We start from the raw sequence: 16781 nt of genomic DNA on the forward strand, positions 1-16781 counted from the left end.
CCAGCTCTGCAGCCTATCTATGTCCCTCTGTACCCTACAACACCCTTCGACACTATCCACAACTCCACCGACCTTCGTGTCATCCGCAAATTTACTAACCCACCCTTCTACACCCTCATCCAGGTCGTTTATAAAAATGACAAACAGCAGTGGCCCCAAAACAGAACCTTGCGGTACACCACTAGTAACTAAACTCCAGGATGAACATTTGCCATCAACCACCACCCTCTGTCTTCTTTCAGCTAGCCAATTTCTGATCCAAAGCTCTAAATCACCTTCAACCCCATACTTGCGTATTTTCTGCAATAGCCTACCGTGGGGAACCTTATCAAACGCCTTACTGAAATCCATATACACCACATCCACGGCTTTACCCTCATCCACCTGTTTGGTCACCTTCTCGAAAAACTCAATAAGGTTTGTGAGGCACGACCTACCTTTCACAAAACCGTGCTGACTATCGCAAATGAACTTATTCTTTTCAAGATGATTATAAATCCTGTCTCTTATAACCTTTTCCAACATTTTACCCACAACCGAAGTAAGGCTCACAGGTCTATAATTACTAGGGCTGTCTCTACTCCCCTTCTTGAACAAGGGGACAACATTTGCTATCCTCCAGTCCTCCGGCACTACTCCTGTCGACAATGACGACTTAAAGATCAACAACAACGGCTCTGCAATCTCCTCCCTGGCTTCCCAGAGAATCCTAGGATAAATCCCATCTGGCCCAGGGGACTTATCTATTTTCACTCTTTCCAAAATTGCTAACACCTCCTCCTTGTGAATCTCAATCCCATCTAGCCTAGTAGGCTGTATCTCAGTAATCTCCTCGGCAACATTTTCTTTCTCTACTGTAAATACTGACGAAAAATATTCATTTAACGCTTCCCCTATCTCCTCTGATTCCGCACACAACTTCCCACTACTATCCTTGATTGGCCCTGTTCTAACTCTTATCATTCGTTTATTCCTGATATACCTATAGAAAGCCTTAGGGTTTTCTTTGATCCTATCCGCCAATGACTTCTCGTGTCCTCTTCTTGCTCTTCTTAGCCCTCCCTTTAGATCCTTCCTGGCTAGCTTGTAACTCTCAAGCGCCCTAACTGAGCCTTCACGTCTCATCCTAACATAAGCCGCCCTCTTCCTCTTGACAAGCGCTTCAACTTCTTGAGTAAACCACGGCTCCCTTGCTCGACAACTTCCTCCCTGCCTGACAGGTACATACTTATCAAGGACACGCATTAGCTGCTCCTTGAATAAGCTCCACATTTCGTTTGTGCCCATCCCCTGCAGTTTCCTTCCCCATCCTACACATCCTAAATCTTGCCTAATCGCGTCATAATTTCCTTTCCCCCAGCTATAATTCTTGCCCTGCGGTATATACCTGTCCCTGCCCATCGCTAAGGTAAACCTAACCGAATTGTGATCACTATCGCCAAAGTGCTCACCTACATCTAAATCAAACACCTGGCCGGGTTCATTACCCAGTACCAAATCCAATGTGGCATCGCCCCTGGTTGGCCTGTCCACATACTGTGTCAGAAAACCCTCCTGCACACACTGGACAAAAACAGACCCATCTAAAGTACTCGAACTATAGTATTTCCAGTCAATATTTGGAAAGTTAAAGTCCCCCATAACCACTACCCTGTTACTCTCGCTCCTGTCGAGAATCATCTTCGCTATCCTTTCCTCTACATCTCTGGAACTATTCGGAGGTCTATAGAAAACTCCCAACAGGGTGACCTCTCCTCTCCTGTTTCTAACCTCGGCCCAGACTACCTCAGTAGACGAGTCCTCAAACGTCCTTTCTGCCGCTGTAATACTTTCCTTGATTAACAATGCCACCCCCCCCCCCTCTTTTACCCTCTTCTCTGTTCTTTCTGAAACATCTAAATCCCGGAACCTGCAACATCCATTCCTGCCCCTGCTCTACCCATGTCTCCGAAATGGCCACAACATCAGGATCCCAGGTACCAACCCATGCTGCAAGCTCGCCCACCTTATTCCGGATGCTCCTGGCGTTGAAGTAGACACACTTTAAACCAAGTTCTTGCTTGCCAGTGCCCTCTTGTGTCCCTGTAACCTTATCCCCTACCTCACTACTCTCAACAGCCTGTACACTGGCACTGCAATTTAGGTTCCCATTCCCCTGCTGATTTAGTTTAAACCCCCCCGAAGAGCACTAACAAATCTCCCCCCCAGGATATTGGTACCCCTCTGGTTCAGGTGAAGACCATCCTGTTTGTAGAGGTCCCACCTACCCCAGAAAGAGCCCCAATTATCCAGGAAACCAAAACCCTCCCTCCTACACCATCCCTGCAGCCACGTGTTCAACTCCTCTCTCTCCCTATTCCTCTCTTCGCTAGCACGTGGCACAGGCAACAACCCAGAGATAACAACTCTGGTTGTTCTCGCTCTAAGCTTCCACCCTAGCTCCCTGAATTTCTGCCTTAAATCCCCATCTCTCTTCCTACCTATGTCGTTGGTGCCTATGTGGACCACGACTTGGGGGTGCTCCCCCTCCCCCTTAAGGATCCCAAAAACACGATCGGAGACATCACGTACCCTGGCACCTGGGAGGCAACACACCAACCGTGAGTCTCTCTCGTTCCCACAGAACCTCCTATCTGTTCCCCTAACTATGGAGTCCCCAATGACTAATGCTCTGCTCCTCTTCCCTTTTCCCTTCTGAGCAACAGGGACAGACTCTGTGCCAGAGACCTGCACCCCATTGCTTACCCCTGGTAAGTCGTCCCCCCCAACAGTATCCAAAACGGTATACCTGTTGTTGAGGGAAACGGCCACAGGGGATCCCTGCACTGCCTGCTGGTTCCCTTTCCTTCCCCTGACGGTAACCCATCTACCTACTTCTTTTACCTGAGGTGTGACTGCCTCCCTATAACTCCTGTCAATAATCCCCTCCGCCTCCCGAATGATCCGAAGTTCATCCAGCTCCAGCTCCAGTTCCCTAACGCGGTCTGCGAGGAGCTGGAGTTGGGTGCACTTCCCGCAGATGCAGTCAGCAGGGACACTCTTGGCGACCCCTACCTCCCACATTCTGCAGGAGGAACATACAACTGCCTTTACCAACATTCCCACTATTCTAGATTCCCAATAAATCTACTGAAAAACCAAACGAAAAAAAAAGTCAAAACTTGTTCGCTTAGCAATCCGACGGACTGAACTTTTTAAATAAAAAGCTTACCTTATCAACACCCTAGAGTCCTTTTTTTTTGGTTAGAGGAGGAGGGTGGGTGGGAGACACTACACGTGTAGTGTCTCTGGTACTGCCACTGCCCAAATAAATAGTTTTCCCCTACCCAGCAGTCCCCGGTCCTCCGAAACAAAAAAGGGATTAACTTGTAACTTACTGAAATTGACCGCTCAGCTGAAAGTCCGCTCCGCACCCCGTTCTATCAAGGCTGCTCCTCGCAAAAGACAAAGATTTTAAAACTGCCCAAATAAATAGTTTTCCCCTACCCAGCAGTCCCCGGTCCTCCGAAACAAAAAAGGGATTAACTTGTAACTTACTGAAATTGACCGCTCAGCTGAAAGTTCCCTCCGCACCCCGTTCTATCAAGGCTGCTCCTCGCAAAAGACAAAGATTTTAAAACTGCCCAAATAAATAGTTTTCCCCTACCCAGCAGTCCCCGGTCCTCCGAAACAAAAAAGGGATTAACTTGTAACTTACTGAAATTGACCGCTCAGCTGAAAGTCCGCTCCGCACCCCGTTCTATCAAGGCTGCTCCTCGCAAAAGACAAAGATTTTAAAGGTCACGATGTACCATGCCATGGGTTTTATCAGGGGTCCGAGAAAGGTCCATTGTTTGAATAAATTTAGCTGAAACTGTCCTTTCCCACAAAGACACAGAAACTCACAGTAATTAGATTGAACTAACTTTAAATGAAAACCCATTCTCTCTAAAATGTTTAATGATTTATTAATTATAACTCAATCAAGGTTCATTACTTTTACAATCATCTGTTTCAGGATGGGTAGCTGCTCATTAATTATACAGGATATAAACGTTAGTACTGAACACAAAATGGTTCCTTTGGTCATGTGTTAATTATAAAATGGCTTTCGTAACGTTGTTAGTTATGACAATGGATACATTATAAAAATGGTCAAGTTAAACTAAGATCGAACTACCCAATCTTACCTCCATCCTCCAGTCCTCTGGCATCATTCCCATATTCAAGGAGGATTGAAAGATTGTGGTTCGAGTCTCCGCTATTTCCACCCTTACTTCCCTCAGCAACCCAGGATGCAGCCCATCCAGACCGGGTGACTTTTCTACTGTGAGCACTGCTAACCTTGTAATTGTCTCCTCTTTATCTATTTTCATCCCCTCCAAATTCTCCACTTCCTCCTCCTTTACTGTGACATTTGCAGCACCCGTTTGTTTTGTGACAGATGAAATGTACTTAATTAGTACCTCAGCCACACCCTCTGCCTCCACAGGATCTCCTAATTGACCCACCCTTTCATTGACTGTCCATATGTTGGGAAAAGACTTCAGTGTTCCCAGTTATGTGACCTGCTAATCTTTTCTCATACATTCTCTTCCTGATCTCTTTTCGTTTTTCAGCTCCGCTCTGCACTTTCTGTATTCTGCTTGTTTCTCTACTGCATATGAATCCTCACATGATTTCTCAGTGAATGGTTTTTGAACTATTTTGTAAAAGGATTTAGTTTTGTAAATTTCTCCCTCGCTCCCCTCATGGTCAGGCAGAAAGTTTAACTGCTGTGTTTTCAAACAGCAACAGCTTTATTTGAAAAGCCATTGGGACAGGATTCCGGGTTTTAATCCAGTCACAAATCTGGTTCTGATGTCTTGTGGCTCCAGCTGTCACATGACCTGTCAGAGGATGACCTCATAATTGACCCAGTCATGGAGCTGTGGGTTGATGTTTAAATTGTTTCAAAATAATTTTCCGGAAGGACAATTAAAATGAATCGATAGATAAAAGGTAGATTTTGTGAATTTGTGCTCCCAGTGGAAATTCCTGCAGAGTCTGCTGGTTTTCATATCCCCAATTCCCCACAGGAAGCTCTGTGCTCGGAGTCTGTATTCATTACATCAACATTATACAGAATCATTTCATGGGAGACCCCAGTGTGAATTGCAGACAGGTGGGTCAGTTTTAACTTTCAAAGTAACACAGAAGTAAAATACTGCTGATACTGGAAATCTGAAATAAAAACAAAAAATGCTGGAAATACTCAGCAGGTCTGGCAGCATCTGTGGAGAGAGAAACAGAGTTCACGTTTCAGATCTGTGACCTTTCTTCAGAACTGAGCTGAAATTGTCTGAGGGTCTGCGATTGTGGAATAAATTTCATGGTCAAAGACATTGTACTTGGTAAGGATAGGAAGATGGAGATTATTAAGTACAGTGCAAAAATATAGATGCTTTCACATTATTTTAATCAAAATAGATTTAAACTTTGTGCTCATGAATCCTATCTTTTGATCACAATGACACTGATAACAATGGAAAAAGCAAGACTTGCATTTCACGACCACAGGACATTGCAAAGCCTTTTACAGCCAATGAAGGAAGGACTTTTCAAGTGTAGTCACTCAACAGTACAATAGAGTACCCGACAATAAAGATGTATAAGATTCTCACCACACACCTGCCATCCCAAATAAGAGAGAATCTAACCATCTCCCTTTGACATTCAATGGCATTACCATCGCTGAATCCCCCACTCTCAACAACCTGGGGGTTACCATTGAGCAGAAACTGAACTGCAGTAGCCAGATAAATATTATGGCTACAAGAGCAGGTCAGAGACTAGGAATCCTGCGGCAAGTAACTCACCTCCTGACTCCCCAAAGCCTGGACATTAGTCAGGGGTATGATGGAATACTCTCCACTTGTCTGGATGGATGCAGCTCCAACAATACTCAAGAAACTCAACAGGACAAAGCAGCCCGCTTGATTGGCACCCCATTTACAACATTCATGCCCTCCATCACTGGCACACAGTGGCAGCAGTGTGTACCATCCACAAGATGCACTGCAGCAATGCGCCAAGGCTCCTGAGACAGCACCTTCCAAACCCGCGACATTTATCACCGAGAAGGACAAGGGCAGCAGATGCATGGGAACACCACAACCTGCAAGTTCCCCTCCAAGCCACACACCATCCTGAATTGTAACTGTATCACCGTTCCTTCACTGTTGCTGGGTCAAAATCCTGGAACTCTCTTCATAACAGCAGCACATGGACTGCAGTGGTTCAAGAAGGCAGCTCAGCACCACCTTCTCAAGGCAATTAGGGATGGATAATAAATGCTGGCCCAGCCAGCGACACCCACCTCCCATGAATGAATTAAAAAAATGATAATATCCTGTAATCCTCCAAAGTAGAAAATACAGATGGAAATGAAATATAATAAAACACAGTCAGCATGGATTTCATAAAGAAAGACTTGATTAACCTTAACTTTGAAAAATCAACAGCAAGAGTAATATAGCAGATGTAGAAGAGTTTAACTTAATAAATCCTCATCCATTTATGTGCTTGAACCATCAAATTGTGGGTTAACAAACAAGCACACGAACTGACAGAGCTGGGTGTTGTTCTTTCTAAATTACCCTAAAGTAGGGTGTTAATGAGTTAAAGCTTCAGGTTGCTGCAACCAGAATAGCCATTGTCCACTATCAGTTTTACTGTTATAAATAAAGATGGAATATTCATTGTGAATCTATAGAAACAGTCTGGTCCTGCACACTGCAGACACATCCACTTCATCACCAACCAGCTCTCCTATAATTGGTGCAGTTATTTGACTTTTCCCCATTCGCTCCATGGAATTACTTTTAAAAGATTTTAAATTACAAGCAGTTTTGCTAATGTTCAGCCTTTGAGAAGAAATCATTCCCTGGCCACAGTGGAGAGAGTATTAAATATAAAACTGTAGACTACCAGGTAACACAGTGAAAGCTGATCAGCTAATCTATAATTACTTACTTTTCTTACTTTTGCTCTTGCTATTCGGTTTTTCATCATTTTCAGCTCCTGACTCCGGATATTATTGTGATTAAATGTGAAAAGATGCACTGTGTCTCAGCCCCGGTATATTGACTCTTTCTCTGTACAGTGCTGTATACACTCAGATACTGACACTGTCTCTCCCTCCCTCAACTTTCCAGCCCTGACGGTGCAGAAAGCGCTGCTCAAAGTTACACATTCTGACTGCTTGCAGTTGATTAGTGAGAGATTATTAACGTATCCTCCTGCAGCGCTGCCTCGGTTAATAACAGCAGATCGAAGTCACATTTCAGATACAGAAACAGACGCATCAATTATTCACTCTTTCCCAGAGTGAGTGAGGCCAGGACAAGCAGCAACATTCCAGCCCCACACTCTGCAATAACCCAGCACCAGCGGAAAGCAGTGAATACAGATTCAATCAGTGGGTTAATGTCCATTACAGGGATGCAAGATTCCACAGCCCAGGACAAACATCCCCATGCACCGAAAACAAGGTCAGGAAAACCCGGGGGAGTTAATATCCCAATCACTGAGCATTCCAGTAACATTGAACATTTCTTGAACTGAGTGAACCTTTCAAAGTACAGAAGAGAGGACGAGGTCAAAAAGGTCTGAACAGTTGATGTGACTGGGCGGTTTCAGCTTCTCTGTTCAGGTTGCAGCTTTCACTGGAGGCATGTGTTTAAATCCCACTTCTGACAACTTGATTTTCAGTTAATTTGCAGAGCTTCCTTGAAGGTTTGAGGTAGAGTAAATACTGAGGAACTGTTTCTAACTGCTGAAAGGTCAATAACCGAAGGTTATAGATTTAAGGTGACTCACAAAACCAGAAGGAACTTGAGGAAAAATTCCTTTCTGCGACATGTGGTTAGGATTTCAGTTATGTGGATAGATTGGAGAAGCTGGGGTTGTTCTCTTTCGAGAGGAGATTTGATAGAGGTGTTCACAATCATGAGGGGTCTTGACAGACCCGATAGAGAGAAACTGTTGGTAGAAGGATTGAGACTCAGGTAAAAGCTGTGGCTCAGTTGGTCACGCTCACCTCGAAATCACAAGCTTCTGGGTTCAGATTTCACAGCTGACACTCCAGTGCAGCACTGAGGGTGTTGAAGGTGCTGCCTTTCAGGTGTGATGTTAAACCAAGACCTGGTCTGCATGTTTGGGTGAAAGTAAAAGATCCCATGCGGCAATTTCAAACAAGTGAAGAGCAATTCTCCCTGGTGTTGTGATCAATATTTGCCCCTCAATCAGATCAGTTGGTCATTATCACATTGCTGTTTGTGGGTATTAGCTGCTGCATTTCTGACATTACAACAGTGATTACACTTCAAATGTATTTCATTGTCTACAAAGTGCTTTGATATTTCCAGTGGTCTCGAAAGGTGCTATAGAAATGCAAGTCTTTTCTTTCTTTATGACAACACATTGCTGTGTAAAAAATGGTTCTTCTTGTCACCTCTGGTTCTTCTGCCAATCACCTGATATCTGTGTCCTCTGCTTGCTGACCCTTTTACCACTGGAAACAGTTTCTCCTTATTTAAACGATTGAAAACCTCCATGATTTTGAACAAATGTGTCAAATCTCTTCTGAATTTTCTCTGCTGCAAGGAGAACAACCCCAGCTTCTTCAATCTCTCCACATAACTGAAATCCCTCACCCTGTTACCATTGTGGTAAATCTCTTTTTTATTCTTTCCTGGGATGTGGGCACTGCTGACACAATGTGATTCCTGTCAATGGAGCGGCCCGCTGACAAAATCGGACTGTGCCAAGCTGTGCATAGGCACAGCTGCATCTCGCCAGGATTAAGTGGCACATGCGTAGGATGATGTCATTGCGCAGCGCCAACATCATCGCATATCTGCGCCTGGTCCATCTTCGCACACGTGCTCTAAAGAGTCATCGGGTATCCAGCCCCTCACTCAGCTGGAGGAAGCGGCTGAATAGGAGACTTTGAGGCTGGTGCTCTCCCCCCTCGGCAACTCGCTCCAGGCCTCGACGCTTCCTCCCCTCAGCCGCTCGCTCCACACCTCGATGCTCCCCTGGACAATTGTTCCCCGCTCGCGTCATCCAGCTCTATGGCCGCTAGCTCTCTGCCCCCCAACCCCCGCTCCAGCCGCTAGCTCTAGGCCGTGCCACTTCCCTCCTCTAGGCCACTCACTACTCACTCCTACGTCACACTTTGCAGCCCACCTTGCTTCTTCGGGGGGCACGTGGAGACTGGACAGACGTGGGAGCAAGTGGCCGAGAGAAGGGAAGCAGCGCAGCCTAGAGCTAGCAGCTGGAGGGGAGGGGGGGGGGTGGGGAGTGAGCGAAAGACTGGAGAATGGGGTGACATGATCGGGAGACAATCGGCCAGGGAAGTAGGGGGGGTGGAGCAGCAAGGTCTGGAGCGAGCGACTGTGGAGGGTGGAAGCGGCCGGTGCAAAGCAGGGGGAGAAAGCGAGTTGTGCCACTTAGTGGTTGCGTTGTCAGCAAACGCAGCCTTTTTTGTCCATCCTTAATTGCCCTTGAGAAGGTGGTGGTGAGCTGCCTTTTTGGAGCTGCTGCAGTCCATGTGTTGTACGTAAACCCACAGTGCTGTTAGGAAGGGAGTTCCAAGATTTTGATCCAGTGACAGTGAAGGAATGGTGATATAGTTCCCAGTCAGGACAGTGTGTAACTTGGAGGGGAGCTTGCAGATGGTGGTGTTCCCATTCATCCAATGTCCTTCTAGGTGGTCGAGGTTGGGGGTTTGGAAGGTGCTGTCGAAGGAGGCTTGGTGAGTTGCTGAAGTGCATCTTGTAGATGGTACACACTGCTGCCACTGTTCACTGGTGGTGCAGGAAGTGAATATTTAAAGTAGTGGATGGAGTGCTGATCAAGTGATCTGCTTTGTCCTGGATGGTGTTGAGTTTCTTTGGTGTTGTTGGAGCTCCACTCATCCAGGCAAGTGGGGAGTATTACATCACACTCCTGACTTGTGCCTTGTAGATGGTGGACAGGAGGTGAGTTACTTGCAGCAGAATTCCCAGCCTCTGACCTGCTCTAGTAGCTACGGTATTTTTATGACTGATCCAATTCAGTTTCTGCTCATTGGTAACCCCCCGGAAGTTGATTGTGAAGGATTCAGCAATGGTAATGTCATTGACTGTCAAGGGGAGATGGTTAGATTCACTCTTGTTGGAAATGGTCATTGCCTGGCATTTTTGTGGCGTGCATGTTACTTGCCACTTATCAGTCCAAGCCCAATCTTGCCCAGGTCTCTCGACATGTGGACATGGACTGCTTCAGTATCTGAGGAGTTACTAATGCAACTGAACATTTTGCAATCATCAGTGAACATTTCCACTTCTGACCTTATGATGGAAGGAAGTTTATTGATGAAGCAACTGAAGACGGTTGGGGCCTAGGACACTACCCTGAGGAACTCCTGAGCGATGTCTGGTACTGAGATGATTGGCCACCAACAACCAGCACCATATTCCTTTGCGCAAGGTATGACTCCAACCAGTGGAGATTTTTCTCCTTGATTGCCATTGACTTCAATTTTGCAAGGGCTCCTTGATGCCCTTGGCAAGAGCAGTCACTGTCACCTCACCTCACCTCCTGAATTCAGCTCTTCTTTCGATATTTGGGCCAAGGCCATAATGAGGTCAGGAACTAAGTGGCCCTGGCGGAATCCAAAATGAGCATTGGTGAGTAGGTTATGGCTGTGTAAGTGCTGCTTGATAGCACTGTCAACGACACCTTCCATCACTTTACTGATGATCAAGAGGAGGCTGATGGGGCAGGAATTGATCGGGTTGGATTTGTCCTGCCTTTTGTATACAGAACATACCTGGGCAATTTTCCACATTGCTGGGTAGATGCCAGTGTTGTAGCTTGGCGGGCGGTGTGGCTAGTTCTGGAGCACAAGTCTTCAGCACTGCAGCCAGGATGTTGTCAGTATCCAGAGCCTTCAGCCATTTCTTGATATCATGTGGAGTGAAGTGGATTTAGCTGAAGATTGGCACCTGTGATGCTGGGGACCTCAGGAAGAGGCCGAGATTGATCATCTACTTGGCACTTCTGGCTGAAGATGGTTGCAAATGATTCAACCTTGTATTTTGCACTGATATACTGGTCTCCCCTATCATTAAGGGTGGGGATATTTGTGGAGCCTCGTCCTCCTGTTAATTGTTTAATTATCCACCACCATTCAGGACTGGATGTGGCAGGACTGCAGAGCTTTGATCTGATCTGTTGGTTGTGAGATCACTCAGCTCTGTCTATTGCATGCTGCTTCCGCTATTTGACATGCAAGTTATCCTGTGTTGTAGCTTCACTCATTTTTAGGTCTGCTTGGTGCTGTTCCTGACATGCCCTCCTGCACACTTCATTGAACCACTATTGCTCCCTTGGCTTGATGGCAATGGTAGAGTGAGGGATATGTCAGGCCATGAGGTAATATGTTGTGTTTAAATACAATTCTGCTGCTGCTGATGGCCCACAGTGCCTCATGGATGCCCAGTTTTGAGCTGCCAGATCTGTTCATTTCTTCCCTCAGATATAATTGAAAAAAAAATTCTGAAGAAATGCATGAACTAAATAAAAACGAGAGAGAAATAAATACTGACAAAATGGATGGCAGCATTTGGAAGGTAAAAAGATTTCAGTTTTCTTATTGATGAGTGAGAGGAATATTTCACACATTGGGGCTTCTGGAAGTGGATTTACTGATAATCTGGGGAATTGATAGGAAGCTGCTTCATAGTTGGTGGAACAAATTCCCGCCCTTGGTGTGGAGCCAACAGCTGCATCCGTCCAATAACAGACAGAGTAGAAGTACTGTATCAGGCCTTGTTAACTCACTTGGTAGAGCATGAGACTTTTAATCTCAGGGTCTTGGATTTGAGACCCTTGTTGTGTGGTTGTTCTTCCCTTTTTCAGTCTTCATCAGCAGAGATTTCAAGGATTGTTTGAAATTAAATTCAACAACATCACCAGATTTCAACTACTCCCACCCCGCCCCCTCCCAGTGTAATTGACAGGACTCTCAACCTCTGCCTTCCCCCTTCCCCTCCCTCCCAGATCTGCGACAGGGTTCCCCTTGTCCTCATTTTCCACCCCACCTGCCTCCACATCCAAAGGATCATCCTCCACCATTTCCGCCACCACCAGCGTGATGCCACCACCAAACGCATCCTCCCCTCCCCTGTCAGTATTCCGAAGGGATTGTTCCCTCCGCGACACCCTGGTCCACTCCTCCATTACCCCCAATACCTCGTCCCCTTCCCAAGGCACCTTCCCATGCAATCGCAAGAGATATAATACCTGCCCTTTTCCCTCCTCTCTGCTCATTATCTAAAGCCCCAAACACTCCTTTCAGGTGAAGCAGCGATTTACTTGTACTTCTTTCAATTATGTATACTGTATTCACTGCTCACAATGCGGTCTCCTCTAAACTGGGGAGACCAAACGCAGATTAGATGGAACACCTCTGCTCAGGCCGAAAGCATGATCCTGAGCTTCTGGTTGCTTGCCATTTCAACACTCTCTCCTGCTCTCATGTCAACATTTCTGTCTTTGGCCTGTTCCAGTGTTCCAGTGAAAATCAACCCAAGCTCGAGGAGCAGCACCTGACCTTTTGATTCGGCACTCTACAGCCTTGTGGATTGAACATTGTGTTCAATAACATCAGAGCATGACTGGTGTCAGGCAACCACAAGCATTAACACACTCTTTGCCTTTGTCCCAGGACAGCTTTGTTATTTAATCTCTCCTGCCCTCTGCCCTATCAAACACCTTCCCCTTTGTTCTCTCCCACATGCCCCTCCCCTTCACTTGTTTAAAACCGAATTCTTTTCTAACCTGTGTCAGTTCTGATGAAAGGTCACAGACCAGAAACGTTAACTCTGTTTCTCTCACCACAGATGCTGGCAGAGCTATTGAGTATTTCCAGCACTTTTTGTTTTTATTTCAGATTTCCAGCATCTGCAGTATTTTGCTTTAATTGTGTCAGAAAGTCTTTCCTTGATTCAGGACTCTTACCTCTCTCCAGAATCTCGCCGCTAAAGATTGAACTTTATCTCATTTCACTCACAGCTCAGGGTCAGTGTGGCACAGTGGGACTTCTGGCTGTCTCCCACTTCACAATCCATCAGTACTGAGAAAACAATGGGGAATATTACTCACATGTTGTGTTCTGTAACTTTTTACAAACACTTTAATGTATATATTGTCTTCCAAAGCAGTGACAGAATGGTGGCTTTAGTGTGTTGTTGAAATAGCTTTGTTGAGTTCGTGTTGTACTAACAGTTAAACAGTTCTTGGTTCAATCCCAGGTTTTGGCACTTTCAACCTCTCCTGTGTCTTTTTCTTTGGCTCCAATTGTCAAGCTGCATGATTTACTCTGAAATTAGCACCAGAGAACCAAGGCACCAGCGAGCATGAGGAGCTGAAATTAGCACAGATCAAATCCACTCAATATTTCTGACTGAAGATGGTTGCAAATGCTTCAGCTTCATCTTTTGCACTGACGTGCTCAGCACCACCATCATTGAGGATGTGAATGTTTTTGGAGCCTCCTCATCTTGTTAGTTATTTAATTATCCACCACCATTCACGACTGGATGTGGCAGGACTTTGGAGCTGTGATCTGATCCTGAGGGAGATATCCGTGCGTGGAGTGGCGGGATGTATGGAGAGTGATCCTGAAGAGGGTGTCCGAGCCTGGAGTGGAAGCTTTCCGTGGAGGTACAGGAGTAGGCCATTCAGCCCCACTGTTTTATAAAGGTTTAGCATAACTTATTTGCTTTTACTCTATGCCTCTATTAATAAAGCCAAGTGTCCTGTTTGCTCTTAGCAACCTTTTCAAACCTTGATCAAAAAAGATTGGTGTACATTGTCTCATTCTTCCTCCCAAACTGTATCACTTCACAATTCTCTGTGTAAAATTTTATCTGTTGTGTGAAAGCCCATTTTACCAGTGTGTTTAAGTTCCTCTGAAGTGTGTTACTGTCACTGGCATAGGACGAAATTCACGAGCATTCTTTGATGCTATCTCCGTGGAAAGAGCAATCTTACACACTAGCTCAAATTGGGATTTTGTGTGTTTAGTATCTTTCCTCATCCACCAATATAAGCACAAATCTGTCTCATAATGTACGGTCTAAGAATGTGCCAATGTTGCAATGTGGTGATAAATTCTTCAGTGTCACAATGTACTCACCAACTGTTTCACTACTTTTCTGATTTCTGGATCCAAGTTTGTAGCTTTCCGCGATCTCTAGTGGCTTAGGGTTGAGCCTCACTTCAACGAAGAAACGGAAAATTATGATTTAAAGATTACACTGTCAATCATTCACATCTCTGTCTTCTCCTGAACTTCGAGTTCAAATTTGTTAGTGACGTTGAGTCACACGTTAAGACAGCACAGTCTTTGTCTTTGTGAAGGAAGTGATTTGGGAATGGCTGTTTGAAACTGCCCCTTCTTGCACAGAAATTCAGTGCAAATACTTGATCACTCACAATTTCCTTGAGAGAAATTTGTTCACAATCGCATTCGACACGGAAACTGCCTCAGCATTAATCTCACTGAAGCAGAATGTGACCGTGTTGTATGTTTCAGAATGTTGGTGCCGTTATTTGTCGCTTTTCACCGAGACCAGGACACAGGGAAAGGTTCATCCGAGTTTGGAATATATTATCATTCAGGAGGAAGAAAAATCAACAGGAACCAAATAAGAAAACCCAGTCTCCAGATTTGAGAATCTGGAGATCCGCTTTGGGAAAGTGAATCAGAGCAGAATGAAGGGTGCCCAACTGCCCAGAAGAGATGAAGACACAGCTCAGTCAACACGTTCCCCTGGTTTATGATGCTGGAACATTCCTCACACAGAAATGATTCAACCCAATGACAAACATTCTTACAGCTGATAATTTATGCTACTGATTTAAGGACTGTCTCATGTGGTTACCGAGTGACTTCGAGAAGATATTAAACTTTGTTCTATTCAATCTAGCTGTGATGAAGTTTGAATTTTTCTACCTTTTATAAACAGTATTTGAAGGGTCTCGGTAACAATGTTCAGTGTTGATGAGAGTGGGGTCTGGGTGAGAAGCTGCTGAGTGTGACAGGGTCAGGACTGGATGCAGGAAGTTCTCTGACAGTCTCCCTCAATCTCTCCAATGGGTTTGAGTTGATTTACGACTGGTAGCTTTATTTTCCTTTTCTTATTTAGAGATACAGCACTGAAACAGGCCCTTCAGCCCACCGAGTCTGTGCCAACCAGCAACCACCCATTTATACTAATCCTACATTAATCCCATATTCTCCACCAGATCCCCACCATTCTCCTACCACGTACCTACACTAGGGACAATTTACAATGGCCAATTTACCTATCAACCTGCAACCTCTCCCACTGTCAGAGTGATGATGTAACAGACACATGAGATGAAGTTTGGGAGAAGAGAGAGCAGCACCAAGGATGCTCGCTTAGCAGGCTTGATGAGTGTGTTTCGAGTATTGTGTAAATTAGAAAAGATTTCTTAGTTCTTTCAGCAGAAACTGTGTCCAGAAAATATCGAGAAACTCACAATTTTATTATTCAGGAGTCGGAACACAGATATTAATTCCAAGTGACCGTTCTGGGACCAATTAACAAAAAAAGTAGAGAATAATATTGCACACTGATTGAAATCCCCCAGTGAGGAGACAGTTAAACGGGTGATCTGTTGGGGCATCCTTCGATCCAAGGTTTCAGCAACATTTAATCTCCCTTTTTGGTGAAATTCTCTGTTATTTGCAACTTTTTTTATCAGCTTTGATGGGCGAGTGAAAAAACTGAAAAAATTGAACAGTTCCATCCTTTCTTTTCTTCCTTCTTCTCTTCTTTCCATCAGTTTCTCTTTTCTGTCCCAGATCAATATAATGATGAGAATCCCAATTTAATCTGCTGTTTCTGGTGTTTTATCCATTCCAATCAAAATTTCAACATTCCAATCAAATCTATTTGTTATTCCATAGTGTCTCTCCATGTGTTTTATTCTGTTGTATTCTCTCGCAGTCTGTTTGATGATCAATGTTACATCTCACTCTCTGTTCTGGTGAAGATCAGAAGCAGTGATATCTGTTTACACCACCCGACAAGTCGGCCTGAGGCTGTGCCTCACTGATCATGTGGAGTTAAAGCAATTCTTCCAGTCAGTTAGTTCAGTTGTCATTTCATGAGAAATTCGGTCATCATGACTTCGTCAGTGACCTAATGGTTCAGGTGTCTGAGTGATGTTAATCATGATGTGATGAAATGATTGTATGTTCCAGTCTTTCCGTGGTGGGTTTTCACACTGAGTAGAAACGTGTTGGACATGGTCTGGAAATGTTTCACACCGCTCCATTCCCAACTTCATTTACTGACAGAAGATATATTTCCATCATTACACAGCTGGCTGCACAGCCAGAAGCTGTGCTGAAGGTGACAGTTATGCCTATGCAATTGACAAGGTGGCTGAGAGGTTAAGGCGATGGACTGCTAATCTATTGTGCTCTGCACACGTGGGTTGGAATCCCATCCTTGTTGCTAGTTTATGAACTGTTCAGTGTATTGTTTCTGTGTAAAGTCAGCCTCGAAACCTGTTCTTGTCAATGTCCAGACAGTGATTCCAGAATTTGTTATACTTTATTAAAATTGAGACAGACAATTGGAATTCTTCACCCAAACTGCACTGGAATGAAGATCAAATAGGGATCACGAAACAGAGCAGGATTTTTCCTCCCCTCCTTCCTTCCATCTTTACTT

The 16781-nt window shown here is 44.9% G+C and overlaps 1 non-coding gene across 1 annotated transcript; it reads left to right on the forward strand.

Annotated features, from left to right (window-relative positions):
* The first annotated feature begins 16480 nt into the window (after window positions 1-16480).
* Window positions 16481-16562, forward strand: trnas-gcu (transfer RNA serine (anticodon GCU)). The gene has a single exon. It is a non-coding gene; the product is annotated as a tRNA-Ser (tRNA).
* The last annotated feature ends 219 nt before the right edge of the window (window positions 16563-16781 follow it).

Source organism: Heterodontus francisci, unplaced genomic scaffold, assembly GCF_036365525.1.
Source record: "Heterodontus francisci isolate sHetFra1 unplaced genomic scaffold, sHetFra1.hap1 HAP1_SCAFFOLD_61, whole genome shotgun sequence".
NCBI classification, from domain to species: domain Eukaryota; kingdom Metazoa; phylum Chordata; class Chondrichthyes; order Heterodontiformes; family Heterodontidae; genus Heterodontus; species Heterodontus francisci.